This window comes from Neocloeon triangulifer, unplaced genomic scaffold (assembly GCF_031216515.1).
Source record: "Neocloeon triangulifer isolate White Clay Creek 2 clone unplaced genomic scaffold, ASM3121651v1 ptg000012l, whole genome shotgun sequence".
Taxonomy (NCBI): Eukaryota; Metazoa; Arthropoda; class Insecta; order Ephemeroptera; family Baetidae; genus Neocloeon; species Neocloeon triangulifer.
In genome coordinates, this window is record NW_026775554.1 from 14,504,550 (window position 1) to 14,521,791 (window position 17,242).

General features: G+C 38.0%; 1 protein-coding gene across 5 annotated transcripts in view; it reads left to right on the forward strand.

Moving 5' to 3' along the window:
• The window catches only part of LOC132197638 (5-hydroxytryptamine receptor-like), a 96,673-nt gene that overhangs the window by 9,551 nt on the left and 69,880 nt on the right, over positions 1-17,242 (forward strand). For 2 of the 5 annotated variants that reach the window (XM_059621039.1, XM_059621038.1), the window contains exon 1: positions 224-717. The exons of 2 other annotated variants lie outside the window; for them this stretch is intronic. The gene's annotated coding sequence lies outside the window, so the exon portion shown is untranslated. Of the gene's footprint in view, positions 1-223; positions 718-17,069; positions 17,219-17,242 lie in introns of those variants that run through there. One more of the 5 variants, XM_059621040.1, reaches the window with a different exon arrangement.

The following is a 17,242-nucleotide window of genomic DNA, read 5'->3' on the forward strand; positions in this document are numbered from 1 at the left end:
TGAACCCAAGCCCCTCGGTGTCGCCCTTCTTTGTCTCTGCTTTCCTTTACGAAAATATACACAGCCCTCTTTTGTTGCAACCCCATGACCCGCAGCTGCAAGTCGGTGGCCCAGTGCCTCAGTCAGCAGCTGCTTGCATTATAATTCACTCAGAGCATAAACGGCGCCGCGCGGCGCCTTTATGCGATGGGGTGCGCGCGCGCCCCCTGGCCAGCAGGCAACCCGCTCGCTCTCTCTCGGCGTTTGTGCTACTCGACTTGGGGCCGCCGCCGATCAGAGACGTCTGCTCGCTGGCTGGTCGTCGTCCGTACGTCGGTCGGCCGCGTGCGTCGCCCCAAAGGGAGAGCGCTCGAATAATTGGTCTTTGCGATTGGAGGGCGCCAAGGGTGTGATGGTGACCTAGTCGGCCGCCGCGCTCTTTCTTCCCTCTTCCTTTCTTCTTCTCAACTCGGAACCGAAGGGAGAAAAGGGAGTTCCTTCGTCACAGAGAGACAGACAGGCAACGAGATTGTCAACAAGTTCGAACTCTTGTTTGTGCCCCGGGTGAAACTCCTTTACCAATACTCTTACAAAGCAGGGCGGACGTTTTCGGCGGCAAACTGTTGAAATTCCATCACTCGCTTTTGGCATCGACAAATAATAATAACCAGCAAAAAAACGCTTCCAAGTCGTCCTCCAACCAGTCCAACCTCTTTTCATGAAAGTACTTCAATAACGGTAAGTGGAGAACAATATTTGCTCTTCCAATTTTTTTTGTCCGCCTCCGCTGCTCCCCAGCAGAGTGGATTTGCCAGCTCCTTTGTAATATTCCGCCCCAAAAAAGGGAATAACCAGACCGGAAAAACTCAATTATATTCGTCAGAGAGGAGAGCTGCTGTAGGAAAAGGACGCGAATGGAATTATGGAGCTTTCTCTTCTGATCGTTCTACAAAAAACGGCTGAAACTAAGCCTGAATTTTTTTCAAACCCCTCATTTATAATGCAGAGAAGATCGTAGCCTTTAATTATGTTTATTCGAATATATATATTGTGTAGCTCACCCAGCTTAATGCACTTGATGAATATTTATGCCGCGCAGTGTGAATTATAATTTTAAAACGGCACAGACCCACCCGTGCCGTAGCTTTAGTTGAGGGAATAAATTGCGTGACGATGCCGTCCTAGAACCCGAGAGCACGCAGATAACATGATTGAAAGTCAATTTTCAAATTCGTTTGCTCCACATTCTACAACGCATGTTATCTGCATTTAATTGCCAACTAATTTTTTCACGGAGGAAGAAAAATCGTATGAAAATATCAAATCTCGGAGCAATAAAATAATTAATACAATCCACGAAGCTTCCGATATTTTGAGGCAATTAATTTTCTGGTGATTTATTACCGCTGCCATAATATATTAAATATTATCTTAATCTCCTTGCTTCACAATTTGGGTGAAATAATTTTTTTAATAGAAAAATTATTTCATCCTTACCAAAATTAAAAATGATACAAAGTAAAATTTTTTTAGAGAGAAGAACAATTCCGTCAAAGTTGAAAATGCAACAAGCTAGCTTTACAGAATAAAACTTCAATCTTACAATTAATCTACTTTTTGCGAATCGAAATTAATTTCATTTTGTATGATTCTGTATTACTCAATTTTGTAATTGCATGTTCATCAAAGTGTATGAAGAGATAATCACGATTAATAATAACTATTGAATTATTAGTAATTTAACGAGATTTTGATTGAACGAGAGATCGGTCACTGTCTGTGACAATGGGCTCAAAAAGCTTTTGCTGTGTGATTAATCGCAACATGGCTTCCCGACGCGAAATGAAAATTCCGAAATGAAATGAAATACGCCACATAAAGCGATAAGTGGCTCAAATAGAAGCAACTTGATAGCGAGAGAGGCTTCAATAAATTTTTTTTCTCTTTTGAAGCACTCAGTGATGCCTTATTAAAAACCTCACAATAGGCCACACGCAATCAATAATATTGCTGCTGAGACAGACTACAATTGTGCCACTTTTTTGCAGAAAAAGAAAAGCGCGTGGCTTTTTTGATTCACTTTGCACTTGGTAAACTTTGTCCACAAAGACAAAAATCTGACATAAAGATGGTTTATGGAATGGAAAACTGACATGTAAAATAAGTTTGAAGAATTATTGGCTATAGCTTTGCTTTGAGATTCACAAAGTACATGAGTTATAGAGTAAGAGAGTTGGTATGACTAAATTTCCGCATCATTGTCGCTCATAGGTCTGAATCAGTTTTGTTTTTTTCTAATTAGCGGGCGGTAAATTTTTTCATGCCATGCAAGACATTTTATAGAAAAATATCAATTTATATAACATTCAAATCATTTTAACACGTGGTATTTATTTTAAAATTATTCAACTAATTAAAACATTCTATTTTATTGCAACGTCAAATTTGTAAAAGTGACATTTTTTCTTTTCCTTTCAAGGTCACATTCGGAAATATGAAATACTTTATTTATAAAAAAAAAATATGAAATTAATACCAGCAGGAATTCTATATCTAAATTTGCTTTTGACAATTTTTATTGTATTTTCATTGCTATTTATTTTTCTTTTGTTTATATCTTTGTTGAAATATTCTCTGAAAGACTCGCGCTCTTTTTAGAGTCCTAATTTTGTCCCGGCCATTATTAAAAGACACTGAAAGTTTGGTGCCGAGACAAAAGAGATCAAATTTGCTTATCTGGGAGCGTAAACAGAGATAATAATAGAGCAAAAACACTCCGTCATCCTCACCATTGAGGTGAAGCAGCATGAAATGATGTAATTACGAGGGACGGACAGACGGACGCTGGGCCATTATATCCTTCTCCTTAATGCCGACGTGCCTGCAGAGTGAAAATACCTGGGCATGGGGGTGACAAATGTACAGGAGCTTCTCGTTTTGGCTGGAAAATGAAGAGGAATCGACGGCGGTCGGCTCTCGTGATGAGCATAAATTCGGCTACTGCAAGAGGCGTGGGCGGCAACAATGCCCTCGAGACGACCGCGAAAAATGTGTATCATGCGTCTCGCAATTCAACCGCCGAAATTTATAGCTGGCCCGACGAGCGTGTTTATACAAATTGTGAATAATATGCCTTTTCCTGCCCCCAAATTTGAATCTCTCTGCGCTTTCTCGCGCTCTTGTCATCCGCAATTTGTGCGTGCAAAGCGTCCTCACGAGACTCGGCACCGACGGAATGAGACATTTTTTATGCTATTGCGTCTAATGAAGCGAACTGAATTCCGCTCGCTCGCGTCACAGCCGGATAATTTTTGCCGATTTTTCCCTCTCTCTCTGTGCAAACGCGAAATTTCCCCAAGGACACGCGCTGCTTTTTCGCAGGCGTCAAATTCGTGATACGCAATTACGCTGGAAATTGACACGCGATAAGCTCGTCGCTCTGAAAGCCTTTTTCCTCGCAATAAATGCTCACCATCGAGTGAATTTTAACAATGGAATAGATTGAAAAAAAAATTGCGACACCGAAATAAATTTTACCGCCTCCCGTCAATTTTTATCGTTTATTCCAAATTCAGAGAGAATGTAAAAAAGGGAGATCACAACTTCGCACAAAATAAAGTTGTTTTCTTCAGCAGTGAAACTGTTGAATTTAAAAGATAAAATTGGTTCATAATAAGAAACATTTTTTCTTCAATAATTTAACAAATCATATTTAATTATTTTCTGATTTGGATTAAATCGTCCAGCCTATGTCTTTTTATCCTAGAGCGCCTTTTAGAGCAATTAATATGCATGGAAAAAGCGCTGCAATCAATCAGTTTTCATTCCTGCTCATCTAGAGCTTAATCAATGCGTAATTATTTCATCAGCAAAAAAGTAATCACCCTTTTAACTCGTGAAAATAAATTGAACACGTTCATTTAACTTCAATTATCGGCATACCTGCTAAATGCAAATTTTCCTCTCCGGTGGTTGGTGTTCTGCTGGCGTTCATTTTCAGAATCCCGGGAGAGCTGTCAGATTTGGGCTTTTTCATCTGCCTTCGCGTTCCGCATCCGCATTAATGGCGGTTTCAATTGGCAAGTGCGAGAGCAGATGTATAATTAACTGGCTGGCACCGCCAGACGAGCAGGATGGCGCAAAAATCAAATTATTCCATCATCCTTTAAACGCGCCATCTCGCGCAGCGGCAACTTTAACTTGATTCTTCATACTTCCATAGCTGAAATAAAAAAAGAAAAACGCCTGTCGATTTGGTGATAACTGCATTCGTGACTGCAATAACGGCCGGTCTAATTCAGAAATCGTGTTCGAGACCAACCAGGGGCTTATTATACGCGCGCGAGCGATGTTAGATGGAAAATGGAAAGATTGTTGCCGCTTCGGGATGTAATATATTTTATGGAAATGGCGTCGCGTGTGTATGCAAATCCGTTCCCACCGCCGCGCACAGAAAAATACGTCTCGGTTCAAATACCCGATTCAGCAGCTGCCCTTTCTTTCATTCTTTGCCTGACGGTGCTGCGGTGATTTATCTATTTTTAAGCAGCTTTTATACCTTTTTCCTTTACATTGTGTCAGCCAACCATGCGTTGAGCGGAGAACGCGAGTGTACCATTTTGAATGATGCGCTGTTTCGTTTTTGGAATTCCTAATTGGCGCGCATTTGGCTCCTTTAAACATTCATCCGGCGGCACACGCGAGCAAACTGCGGATGGGATGAGAATATCTCATTGCTTGTTGCAGCGCCAGTAAATGCATTAATTTGAATGTTGCTTCGAACCAATTATAATATTAAATGAATTTGTCACAAAGTTATTATTTCTCAAAAGATGTACATAGTTTAAAAGAAATCAAAAGGTAAATCATATCGTTTGAATAATAATTTGAAACAGTATCCTTTTGGAAAATTAAGCTTAATAGCTTAAAATTTAAAATGTTTCTAAGATTTTGAAATGTGTTTTTTTTTTCAACGGAAGGAATAATTCAGCTAAAATATAGGAAATAAATAAACCAAAATACATTGAGATCAATTGGGACAATTTTTATATCAAATAACAAAAATAACCATGTTTTTCATGAAAGAAAGTTGCTCTGTATGGATTTTATTTAAATAATTTGAAATATAGAGTTTCCATGTTGCCAGATTTTGCATGGGTGTGTTTGCATTACAAATATGGAGCTTTCCTACTCTAATTCTCCGGAATTAAATAGAACATGCTAACAAAATACAATGAACTCTATTGAGGAAACGCTGACTAGGCTTCTATTTATGAACAAAACATGACCTTTCCTTGCAAAAAAAAAAAAAACGTAAAATTTTTTCTTAACCTTTACAACGGGGAAAATACGTGAAATATTAAAGGTGAAATATTTAAAGCAACTGAATAAATTTAACTAACTAAAAACAGAAAAACCGGTAAATGATTTTTTTTATTAGAGCTGGATTAGCTGGGAGGCGATCGAGATCATCTGCCGTGTTCCTTATTTAAAATAAATTCCATGTTACTCAAGATATTTAATTTTAATAAATTGCTTTTATATAGGAAAATTATGAAAGATTCAAGATTAAAATTATAAAAAAAAAATCTCAAAGCTTTATGTGGTTGAAAAATAGTCTTTTTTTTAAATCAAGAAACTGTTTTCCTGTAAGGTTGAAAATGAGGTTGATTAGCTGATTGTCATTCATCGATTAATTATTAGAATTATTATTAACTCTACTTAATAAAATATCTTTACTTTCGCAGTAATAAAATACCCTACAAGAAGTAAGATTTAATTAAACACAAATTATAGCTTTTGGCCGTCACGCAGTGGGCTTATGATCTCCCTCCTTATCTTGGGCGTCCGCGTCTGTTCATGCAAGGAAAATAATATTTCGCTAACTCAGGTCAAAGTTGTCAAGGGTGCCTGGAAAGTCTTGCGCCGCTCTCGCAATTAAGTGCGCACCGAGTTAGTTTGAGGCCAAAGTTCGCTCGCTGCGACTCTAGTTTCCACTCGCCTTAGCATAATGTATATCATGGCTCTGTAATCCAGTTTGCTCCACCAAACTTCCGTTGCGCGGATATCAAAATTTTCTTTGAACCTAATTAGCAATTAGAGAGTCAAGTTGGCGCAAAAATGAGTCACAAATGCCCTCTTAATTGATGTCAATAGGCAGGTGGCCTAGCGGCCTTTGTCGCAACATACGAGCGAAACTTTTCCAATTAGTGCGTGCGATCCCCGGCGTTTGATGCAGGACCGAAAGTATTTGCAAGGTGCACCGCAGGGAGCACGTTTGCTTGCTTTGTGCGGAAGAGAGAAAGGGCGCCGCCGCCGGACTGCTCGCTCGCGCAGTTTGGGGCCAGGCATTATTTTATGTGGTCGAGCTGGTGGTTAGCGCTACCTCTTTTTCGCCTCCCTCGGCTCATTGGCGGCGAGTATAAGGGGAGAATTCCGGAATGAGAGCCACCCATATGTATGTACATGCGAACTTTCAGACGGCAATAAACGTGGCAGATATACGACTCTCGCACCGCGCCTAGTTAACATTATTATGTGCAGAGAGAGCCCGAGAAGAGAAAAACCGAACGGCCTGTGCTATTTACAAAGGGAACTGCATCAATTTTCTTTCAGAATGCAAAAACATAATATTGTGTTTTAAATTTAAAAATTTAAATTTTTTTTGCAAATCAAAAAGTAATGGATAAAGAAATAATTAAAAATAAATATTTGATTACACGATATTTATTTGAGTAATTAATTTATATTATGGCCGATATTGCTTCAAAATTTGTTTATTATACTGTCGTTTTTATTGTTGCAATAAAAAAATACAACTTGCTACGGAAAATAGAAGTATCTACAGCAAAAATTTTAAGTTAGATCGATTTAATTCTGTCTCGTTAACGTTGTATTTCAAAAGTACCTGCAATTTTCTCCAAGTACAAATCGTTTTGAATTATTAATAATCTATGTAGAATTTCAGGGTCAAATATTGTGTTGTATTTTTTTACACATTGTTTAAATTGATATTTCTCTCCCAAAATTGAATGATGATCAATGATGATGTAAAAATATAAAATAAATATTAAATAAATTCAAATATTATAAAATACATTATTTGATCGTCACAACAAGCACAATATCCATACAAAAGTGTATTTAAAAAGTCCACCATTGTATCGGGAAAAATGTAACGAAAAAAGTTTTTGTCAACCCTCCCTAACTACTGCACCTCAATTTATGGTGGCCAAAATTTGATCACCGATTTTTCTCCAGCGTGGTTCCTGCTAAATTTTCAAGAACGCGCAAAAAATGTTTCATCCCTATTCCAAAGTTGGTATGGATGGCGCAAAATATACTTTTCCCCTTCTTTGCCCAGAATGTCTCCATCAATTTATTTTTAACAGACTTAATTGAGATTGGTTTTGTGAAGATAGTCCCTGGTGAAAAAGAAAAATATTGATTTTTTCATATGGATTCCGGCGCCACCACACATATAGATATCGTTTATATAGTCTTTTCCGTATTACTTTATTCCCAGACTGGAATTATTATTTTTCATGGAGTCTGTTTTCGTGTAGATTATATCTCGTCGGCGGTGCGCATTTGCATTTTATTCAATTCGAGGAGCTTGTTCCGCTGAGTGATCTGCAAGCCAAGTGCGGAATTATGCAGATAGCGTATTTTTTTCCTCGCCGTGCAGCTCAGGGAGTATGATACATAATAAGTATCGATGCGGTGAAATATCTGACGTTGAATAATAAATACATGTATATCGGGCCGCGCCTTTTAAATCATCGAAAGAAGGCTGCCTCTCTTTTGTGACGCAGAGTAATATTTTTAAAAGCTTGCTTCAGACTAATGACGCGAGGCAAAAGATTTTTGTTCCCTTGAGGCTTTGGAAAAATGTCGGCAAAAATTATATGCTACTCTCATCCTCTCAGCACTCGCCGCTGAGAATTATGAATAAACCATCACTTTCTTGCTTGCAACGGGCTTTGTTCATTAGCACTCGCGCTTGCTTGCGCTCCACCGCCGTGTGCACCTCCCTGGATAATTAATAATGAAAGCAAACTGGATTTTTCATGCCTTTTGACCTGAATCTCCGTGACTCGTTCGCGTTTTACCGGAAGGAATCTTTCCGACTTTGCAACCCCGACAGATTTCAACCCCGGAAATCCCAACCTACTGCTGCATTTAACATGTTTTTATTACCGAGGCCATGAGGCCAGCGTCGGTTAAAAACTATGGCAGTAAAATGCAATTTGCAGCGTGCATCTAACAAAGTAATAAAACTCCATGGCATCACGTTTATTTCATAGTCTAACTATGTCATAATAATTTTTCTGTTTTAATAAAAAAATGTTGGATGCATTATATTCATTGCGAAAAATAGCATTTTTTTTTTTTTTTTTTTTATTTTAAGCAGTAAAATTTATAAAAGTTGGGCCAAGTTCTAATTAAATCTTTTGGTTCCATTATTCAAAGGTAAAAAGGATGAGCAAAAAGAAGAAGAAGAAGAATCACTTGTTTAAATTGTCCTGGTTTGTATTCCGTTTCCAATGGCCAGGATTTTGTCTTCAATTGTGTGACTATTTTATTAATCCATTATCATGTATAACAACAAGTAATTTAATATTTTTAAAATGTAATCTAAGATTAAAATTTTTCATTCTGGGGAAGGAAAAATAAATTATAAAATTCAATCAAACACTTCTTTCTCGTTTTAGGTATGATTTAGTTGCATTTTGTCTTTAAAAAAAATCAAGCTAATGATATTTACGCACCAAAAATATTTATATTAAAATTCATTACAATATTGTAACGAATTATTTAAAATAATTAATAATAATGTATAATATAAGAGATTTTTAGTTCATGATAAAAAAAGATAAATATATGTAATTTTATATAAATTAGTATGTAATTAATGCAAACAACTAACTTGCTACATTAAGAACTATTTTTGTAGAAAAAGTTGTTTTGTGTGAGTTTTGTTTGTGGTCAAAACATTCCAACTTTCAAACTTTATCAACCTTCCAGAGTTTTGTTTTGGTGTTGGACGTAACAAAAATGAAAGGAAAAACTTTTGACACACGTCGCGTTTGCTCTTAATTAAAGTTTATCTTCTTCGCTTTCACCGCAAAAAAAGCACACCTGTTTCAACTCCCTCAATTTAGCTCGTAGCCGCTTTTAAACTCCGGAACACGCGACATTTGATCCAACAAAATGTGAGCACCACACTTTGGAGCACACACTCCCGCAAACTGCCGTTTTCTCGGAGGTGTGCCGAAGAGAGAGAGAGAGAGAGTTTCAGAGCAGCTCAACCCTCGGATTACGAAGAAGGGTTGAAGAAAGCGTGCGTGGCTCACACAGGGAGGGAAGACGCGGGAATTTAAGCTCGGCAAACTTTCATCGCCCTCCCGCGGCTGATGAAAAGTTTGGTCTCGGCCGCCGCGGCGAGTGCAGTTTTAATTAATAATTCAGTCGGCCTCAGGTTCCCACCCGAAGCGAAACAATAATAATAATGGTTCAAAAGCATTTCGCGTGCGAGGCCGATTTCAAATTTCGCACTCGGCAGAATCCCCAAAGGCCTATCTGAAACGCAAAGCTGCGTCGTTCGATTAATTATAAATCCTTTGAGCCGTGCAAGTATAATATATAAAAGGGCGTCTCGTAATTAATTGAGAGACGATCCGCGAGCAAGACCGACCTTCGCGCTCGGCCCTTAATGAGAAATGGCGACTGGCAGAACAGAAGAGTTTAAATTGGAGCAACGGAGAATAATTATAGCAGAGGAGCGTGCTGTCGAAATAATGCATCTTTCTCCTCAAGCCGCTTTTACGCAGATTTAGTGGTGAGAGGCCGCTATTCCATAATTCTCTACGAAAGATGGGGAACAAACATACTGGAAATCCTATGTAATCCAAGGAATGGGCAAATTTAATGGCCGCGATTCCAAGGTATTTAATTGTTGTAAAAATTATTAATTGAAAAAATTTAACAGTTAATTATATGCAACTTTGTCAATTTTATATTTTAATGTATTTATAACAATTTAAAAACATATCAATTACTTTTTATTATAAAAAAAATGATAATAAGATTATTATTTATTTTAAAACATTTTTGATCAAATTTCCTTAATTGCTTCTGTCATTGATTGATCCATAAATTTTTTTGTATTCAGATTTTCTTATTGAAGTAGAAATGAAATTACACTTCAAATTAGGTTTTGTCAAATCTGGAATCTTACACTATGCAAACTGTATAAAATCATATATTCATTCAAGTAGAGAAAAACCGCGTGCTAAAATAATAAAAATAAACCAATTTAACATTCGCCTATGAGCCTTTAGAAATCCCATTTGGCTGTCTGCTCCACATCAAAAACAATCCGCCCCTGACGGCGACCCTGTTCTCACTTTCAGCGAAACGGAAGCGCCTACTCTGGGCAAATTGTTATATGTGGTGGCTCGTTCGTTCGGTCTGCTTACACATTATGCACAGGGCTTTCAGTAGATAGGAGTCTAGCGGTCGTTCAGGGGCTAATGAAAGTGCCACCCACACGCGTCAGTCTGTTATGGCGTTTTAAGGGATGAGCGCTGAGCCAATGGACCAAACAGAAAGAATAAAGCCAACCTTCAACGAACCCTCACTAATTAACAGAACACACACATCTTATCTTCTCAAAATTTATTTTTAATCATGAAATGAAAAAATGAACATAGTAATAAATGAGTTTAATTCAAGAGGCTTTGCAAGGATTTGTGTTTAATCTTTTACTCAAAAATAGATTATTTATTATAGAACTTGAGATGAAAACTGTTTTACTGTTTATTTTCATACGGAAAAAATTCACATGCCCATCAGTATTCAAAAATTTATTGTGTATTCTATTTACTGAACACTTTTCTTTTATGTTGAGAGCAACACTGCAACTTCTTAATGTTAACACAATAAAAATTCCTTCAAGTTACACCACAACTTTAAGGTCAGGCGCGCAGTGAGTCTGTGAACAAAGGTTTCTGGAACAAGGCCGAAAATAGCTTCAAAGTTTGCTTTCAACAATTTTAACAAAATATAAAGGGTGGCTACTTATGTGCACAGGGCTTTTGCCCAAACTTCCTTCAACTCAATTTTCTCAGCTCCAAATAGTTGTAGCTCTTCGGGGCCTGCCCGTCGCACTTTGGGATGTTATGCAACCCGCAGAACCGGCTGCACATGCTGAATTTCCATAAAATAATCAGCTCCCTTCCAAAAACACGGGGTGCATAAGTCACAAAAAGCGAAGCGAGGAAGTTTTTATAGGAAAAGAGATTGAGCTGGCGGTATGCTAAATAAAGAGCAGGAATTCGATAGCTGATAAAATGGTGCATGAGCAGCTATCTGAATTATTCTGAATAATTTAGCGTTTGAATCAACAAAAGTATGAAAACTTTAATCTGCGATAAAACATTGGATGGGCGCTAAGAATATAATGTTGGTTTAAGATTAAATGTCAGTGGAGAGATTTATGGAAATGATTCAGAGTAAAAATAATTGTTTCCTTTCTATGGTAATATTTATCTTACTTATACAAAGATTAAAAATATTCCTGGGAGCTCTGGAGTAAATCAAATAAATTACAAATTGTATTAACTTAAATGAAAACATTTCAATGTTTTTTTTCAAAGGTCGTTTTGAAAGAAAAAAAGGAAAATTTTAATAAAAGATAGTAAATGATAAATAAATGAAAAATTATATTATTTAATGTCTATACTTAAAGTAGACCTGAATAAAAGTTCTTGATTCTAAATTATTCTGCAATCTGCAAAAAAAAAATGTGTTGGGATCAATTTTGCCGTCCTTTTAATTAAGGAAAACCAGATAAAAAACTCCACCATCATGCTTTTTCACGCATATCAGTCGGTTTGCTTGCAAAAAACGTGCGAGAGCTTCACGTGTCACGCGACGTTGGGATTCGAAACTCGCTTTGAAGTCTCGTGGCCTTTTTAGGGGAGAGACGATCTCCGTGGCTGCTGTGAAATTTCATCTCGGCTACTTTTTGTGGGCTAAGCCCTCGCTGAGAGCAAAATATGTTCTACTCGCGAGTTAATCCGATTTTGGCGGCGTCGCTATCGTCCACCACGCGACACACTGATGATAACACCACGGGATGCAACCGACTGAATACAAAATGACATGCTTGGCGGCGGCAGATGCATATTATCGTGGCTCAGCGGCGGGGGTGGGCGCGGGCGGCGGGTGGAATTCCCATTCCTCCGGCGTCCCGAAAGCAATTTTCTCGCAAATTAGAACTTACGAGAGAAATTTGCATAAATAACAGGCCTCGGCGTCTCATGTTGGCCACACAAGAAAGAGGCAGTTGATAAAAGAAAGGCAGCGCACAGAACAGGCCACTTGCTGGTGGGCCTGCTGGCGTCGTAAAGTGTGTTTTAGCATCATAATAATGGGCCGAAGGGTGCTGGAATGATGCCCCGCCGGCGGCCCACTTCCCAACAATCTCGCAGATTAAGTCCAAGCATCTGTTATATTTAAAAATAAAATCACAGAGGATAAAAGCCAAGGGATGAGCAAGAGGATTTTCAGCTGCAATCTGGGAATAAAACACGCACCATGTTTCATTAAATTGGAACTTTTTTGTGCATCATAAAAATGTGTGGTAAAAATTACCTTTAAACTGCAAGATGGTATCAATTTTCCTTTGTAAATATTTTATACCAATCATGAATATCATAAAAAAGTGTCAAGTTAAATTTTTGTCGTAAAAGTTTATCATTAAAAAATACTTCTAGCTTTTTATCTGATTTGTTTTAATGCAGCCAAGGAAAAAAATGAAAAATATAATATGAACAAAAATTCAGATGTTAAAAAGCGATGCCTCATTTTTAATCATTTCCGCTTGTTTGCGGAGCAACAAAAGGTATTAATTTTGGAAACACTCAAACACATCACGTTCATTACCATGAAACATTCTGTGCCTAAATCATCGCTTAAACAATTTGTGCGTTAAATATTTTTGTTTTATTTTTTGCCAAAAGCAAAAAAGGATTTGAAGCAAAAAAGTTTGAATTTTTGTTGACTGCTCTCCTATGAGCTGCAAAAAAAAATTATGTATTCTCCTTTAGGGAATAATTGGCCTTCTGTATCGGACGCTGCTTTTTTTGCCTGCGGAATGAATTACTGCCGCGCATGTGGGACGCGAAAAACTCACCTCAAAAAACATATAAAAATGGAAACATATGCGTCTCAATGGACTTTCCATTTAGGAAAATGAAAGGGCATAAAGCCATGCTGGTTATGGCCATTGGAAGGGTTCCAAAATCATGCTTTTTTATTCGTTGCCTTCGGAACGCCTGCGAGGGGAGAAAATTGATTTTAATTTAGCATCGATTGTCGGAGCAAAGACGGAGGAAAAACACTTGTGGTGGCAAGAGGTCCACTTATCCTGCATAATATTAAGCTTACGTGGCAGCAGCGGCACATTTAAGTACTATTGATTCAATCGGCGAAGACGGGACGACCGGGTCCTCGTCGGCATTAAAACTCGGTGGCAGTTCAAATACAAAGCGGACCAAGTTCGCTCGCCTCTCGAGAACAGCCAAAGGCCTCCTCCTCCTGCCACCCACCCACCCAGCCAGCCAACTAACGAACCACTTCAATCTTTCAGCTGAGCCATTGTCTCCTCTTTGGAAAACTCACCCACCCACTCAGTCACTTGGTGCAGTTTGAGCACATGAGTAATTGACGCCTGCTCCCAACGGAGCCGTAAACCTGTAATCAATGCCATTAATCGTGAGACCTAAAACCATCTTCAAATTGATTAAGAATTAATTCTACTCTCAACCGCTTTTTGCACGCAAATAAATTAATAATAATAATTAAAGCAGAAGATTTAAAAAAAAAAAATACTAAAAATTTGGAAACTAAAGTTCGACGTTAGATATTGTCAGTTGCCTCGAAATTCACAATCAACCTGTTTTATAAAATGTTGACCTTTTTGAATGAGCCTTTATTCCCCTAATAGAAGATGTAATCTTTAAACTTTAAACTCATTTATAAACACCATCTTTTCATTCATTTAATTATTATGTCTCAAATTATTAACCCGTGATTTGAATTTTAAAATTAATTTAAAACACCGTAAAATAATTTCAATTAATTTACGGTTAATTTGCTTTTCTTAATTTGTGACTAATAATTAAAATTTCCATTTACCTATATTTAAATTTTCTGTGTTTAATTTAATAGTGTTTAATAGGATTCAACGTTTTATTTTTACAGCTATAGAATAGCAACTGCTTGTACGTTTTTATTCTATTGTATTTCAACGAAAAAAACCAACTAAAGAAACTCTGAACAAATTCCACTCTTCTAAAGCAAAGCCAATTTGTAAGCAAAAAAGCGAAAACAGTGAAAATTCTTTAACAAAGTTAATTTTGGATTGCGTGGAAAACGAAGCAAATTCGTTTTTTACTGAGTGTAGCACTTTCATTCCAGCAGCCAAATTCGCTCAGCGGCTTTTATTAAAACGCGTATCTACATTTTTATCTGTAATTTCGTCATTCTGCGGCAGTCAAATCGCTGAATTCAACCACATCTGCTGAATTGATTGAAGCGATTGAACTCTGGCTGCTGCGCCGTTCCATATTTGCATTTGATTAGAGATTGCAGGATAAAAAATAGGTCGCCTCCGTTCGCCACCGTTCAATCTGATATTGCAATGAAAATTCCGCTCTGGCAGCACCGATGTCGGCTGCACTCGAGTAATAACTGCGCTGAGGTATGACGTTCGAAATAATTAGAGCGAGCAATGTCAGTTTAAATAATATGAAATTGCTAAAAAGATTAATTTGGCAACATTTTAATGAGAAATTGCTGTTTCTCGCATTTTTATTGATGCTACTCGTTAACAAATATGAAACTAGTAGAGCGCATTTGGATTAGTACATTTGCAAATTTTGTTCGAACCCATTTTAATATTCATGGAGAAAAATCCTACCTTGAAAATTAATTATCTACTGATCAGTGTTTCAGTGAAAGATCAAGAAAATTAATTTTGAAAAAAGTTTAAGATTTTTCTGCAAAAATTTATAAATTGTGACCAATGTGATTATGAAAAATTCAGATTTGCACAGGTAAAACAATTCCGTTCCTTTTTGCAAATTTCCCCCAAAATTAGCGCCTTGAAAATAAAATTCCTCCTTGTCCGTCTCCTTGTCTGTAATTAATCACCGGCACACGTCTCAAACACGTGGGTTTTAAAGAGCGGCAATTAATTAAGGCCGCTTTTCTTTTTGCGGAAGTATCGTTAGGGCCCTCACTTTAATTGTGCACGCTAAAATACACGCTCGAAGCTAATTCCGAGAGTCCACGCACGCCATTGGAAAAGGTGTATGTAATTCCAAATTGCTGTTTATCCAAGGGACTTAAATTAAAAGCAAACACAGTTTGCTCCGAGCGAGCGAGCGGCACGGCACCCTACACGTCTCTCAGGGAGGGAAAAATAAACGGGTTGACAATAAAAGAGGAGCCGTATGTCAGGACTGGAGAGAAAGAGAGAGTGAGTGACGTCTGCGCTGCGCACACACGCCAGGAAAAAAAAATCGCTCCCAAAGCAACTCTTTCTTTTTATCACGCGAGGGCCAAAAAAGAGCCGAACCGAAAAAGTTGGACAAAGAGCGGACGATCTGGTAATTCCCTGACCAAATTAAAAAAAAAGTAGCGAAAGAGAATTCGCACCTGCTAATGGTAAGAGTAGTTCTGTTGCGAGTCGGAACAATTATGCATGCCGTGGCCCCAAAAGACCACTCGCCAGTTAGTAATAATTGCTGTCCTTTGACGTAGACCTTGGTTAATTGAGATAAGGTAGGTCCTTTTGCATTATTACGTACAGTGATAGTGAGAGTGGCAGTGCCGAATATTGTTATTATTAATATACACAAACACGCCCGAGAGAAACACAACACGTGAACATACAATAATAGATGACAATGTTTCTATAACCTGCCTATTGATGTGGTTGATCATATTCAACGGCTGTTACGGGCTGTTGATGATGACCTATTAATTCATGAATTTAATATACAGACTTTAAATTTTATTCAAGGTTTATGGAATAAAATAAGAATTGAAAATAAAACATGTTCAACGCCCATTTTAAATGTTTTGTTCAAGGTTTTTTAAACCATTAAATTACTGTTATTAATCAAATCTTAAAAACATGGAAATTTTATCCCGTAAAGATTAAAATTTAACCACCATGGGGGAATGTGTCGCTCTGTTGCTTTTTACAAGTAGAGAAAATTTCAAAATGAACATGCAACGTCCTGATTGCCATGTGTGGTCGCTTAAAGAAATCACATTCTGGCACGAGAACGCCACTCACATTATACAATACAAGACGAATTCCACCCGGTATCTGCCTCCGGAATCTAAATATCACTTAAAGACCCTGATTGTCGGTGAAACCTGCAATCACGCGTTCTTTCCACATCACGAGCTGCGCGGTTTTTCTGCTCGATAAGCCCACAACATGCAAATAATGTGTTGTAAAAAAGGAGCGAGGTTGAAATTCCGCATCTTATATACGAAAAAAAATCTCAAATTGACCCGTTTACGATAATGTATGGCTGACTTGGAGAGTTAAACAAGTAAATTTGATTTAATTATGATTTTGCAAAGCTATAGTACGAAAAGGGAACTTACTTTTTCGCTGGCGAATCTAACTGGCAAGCTGCTCTGCTTCGCTGACTGGAGACCTGGAGAGTTTCTTCTCACGTTGCACTTCCGCCAAATTTCGCCTATTTTGGGCCGAATTTGGGTTAAATCTTGATCCCGGCGAGACACGATGCACTTCGTCAACAAAAATAATTACTTATAATGTGGGGGCGTGTCCAATTGTCTTGTGGGAGCAAAGCGAATTATTCTCCTGAACGCGACAATGTTGCTGGAAATCACTGCCCTGGCCTGGTGGTGGGGATGCGTATTGAGGTCTCAGGCAAGGAGGTCTCAGGGCTGAAAAGTCGTTCCCGCGCTTTTGTCACACAAGACACGCCCCCCCCATATGATTAGTAAATGGCTTACTCTATTGATGAAGTGCATCGTGTCTCGATGGGATCAAGATTTAGCCCAAATTCGGCCCGAAATCAGCGAAAATCGGCCGAAATGCAACGTGAGAAGAAGATCTCCAAGTTTGCGAAGCAGAGGCAGCAGAGCGGCTCGCAAGCCAGTCGGAATCGCCGGCGAAAAAGTAAGTTCTCTTTTCGTTCTATAA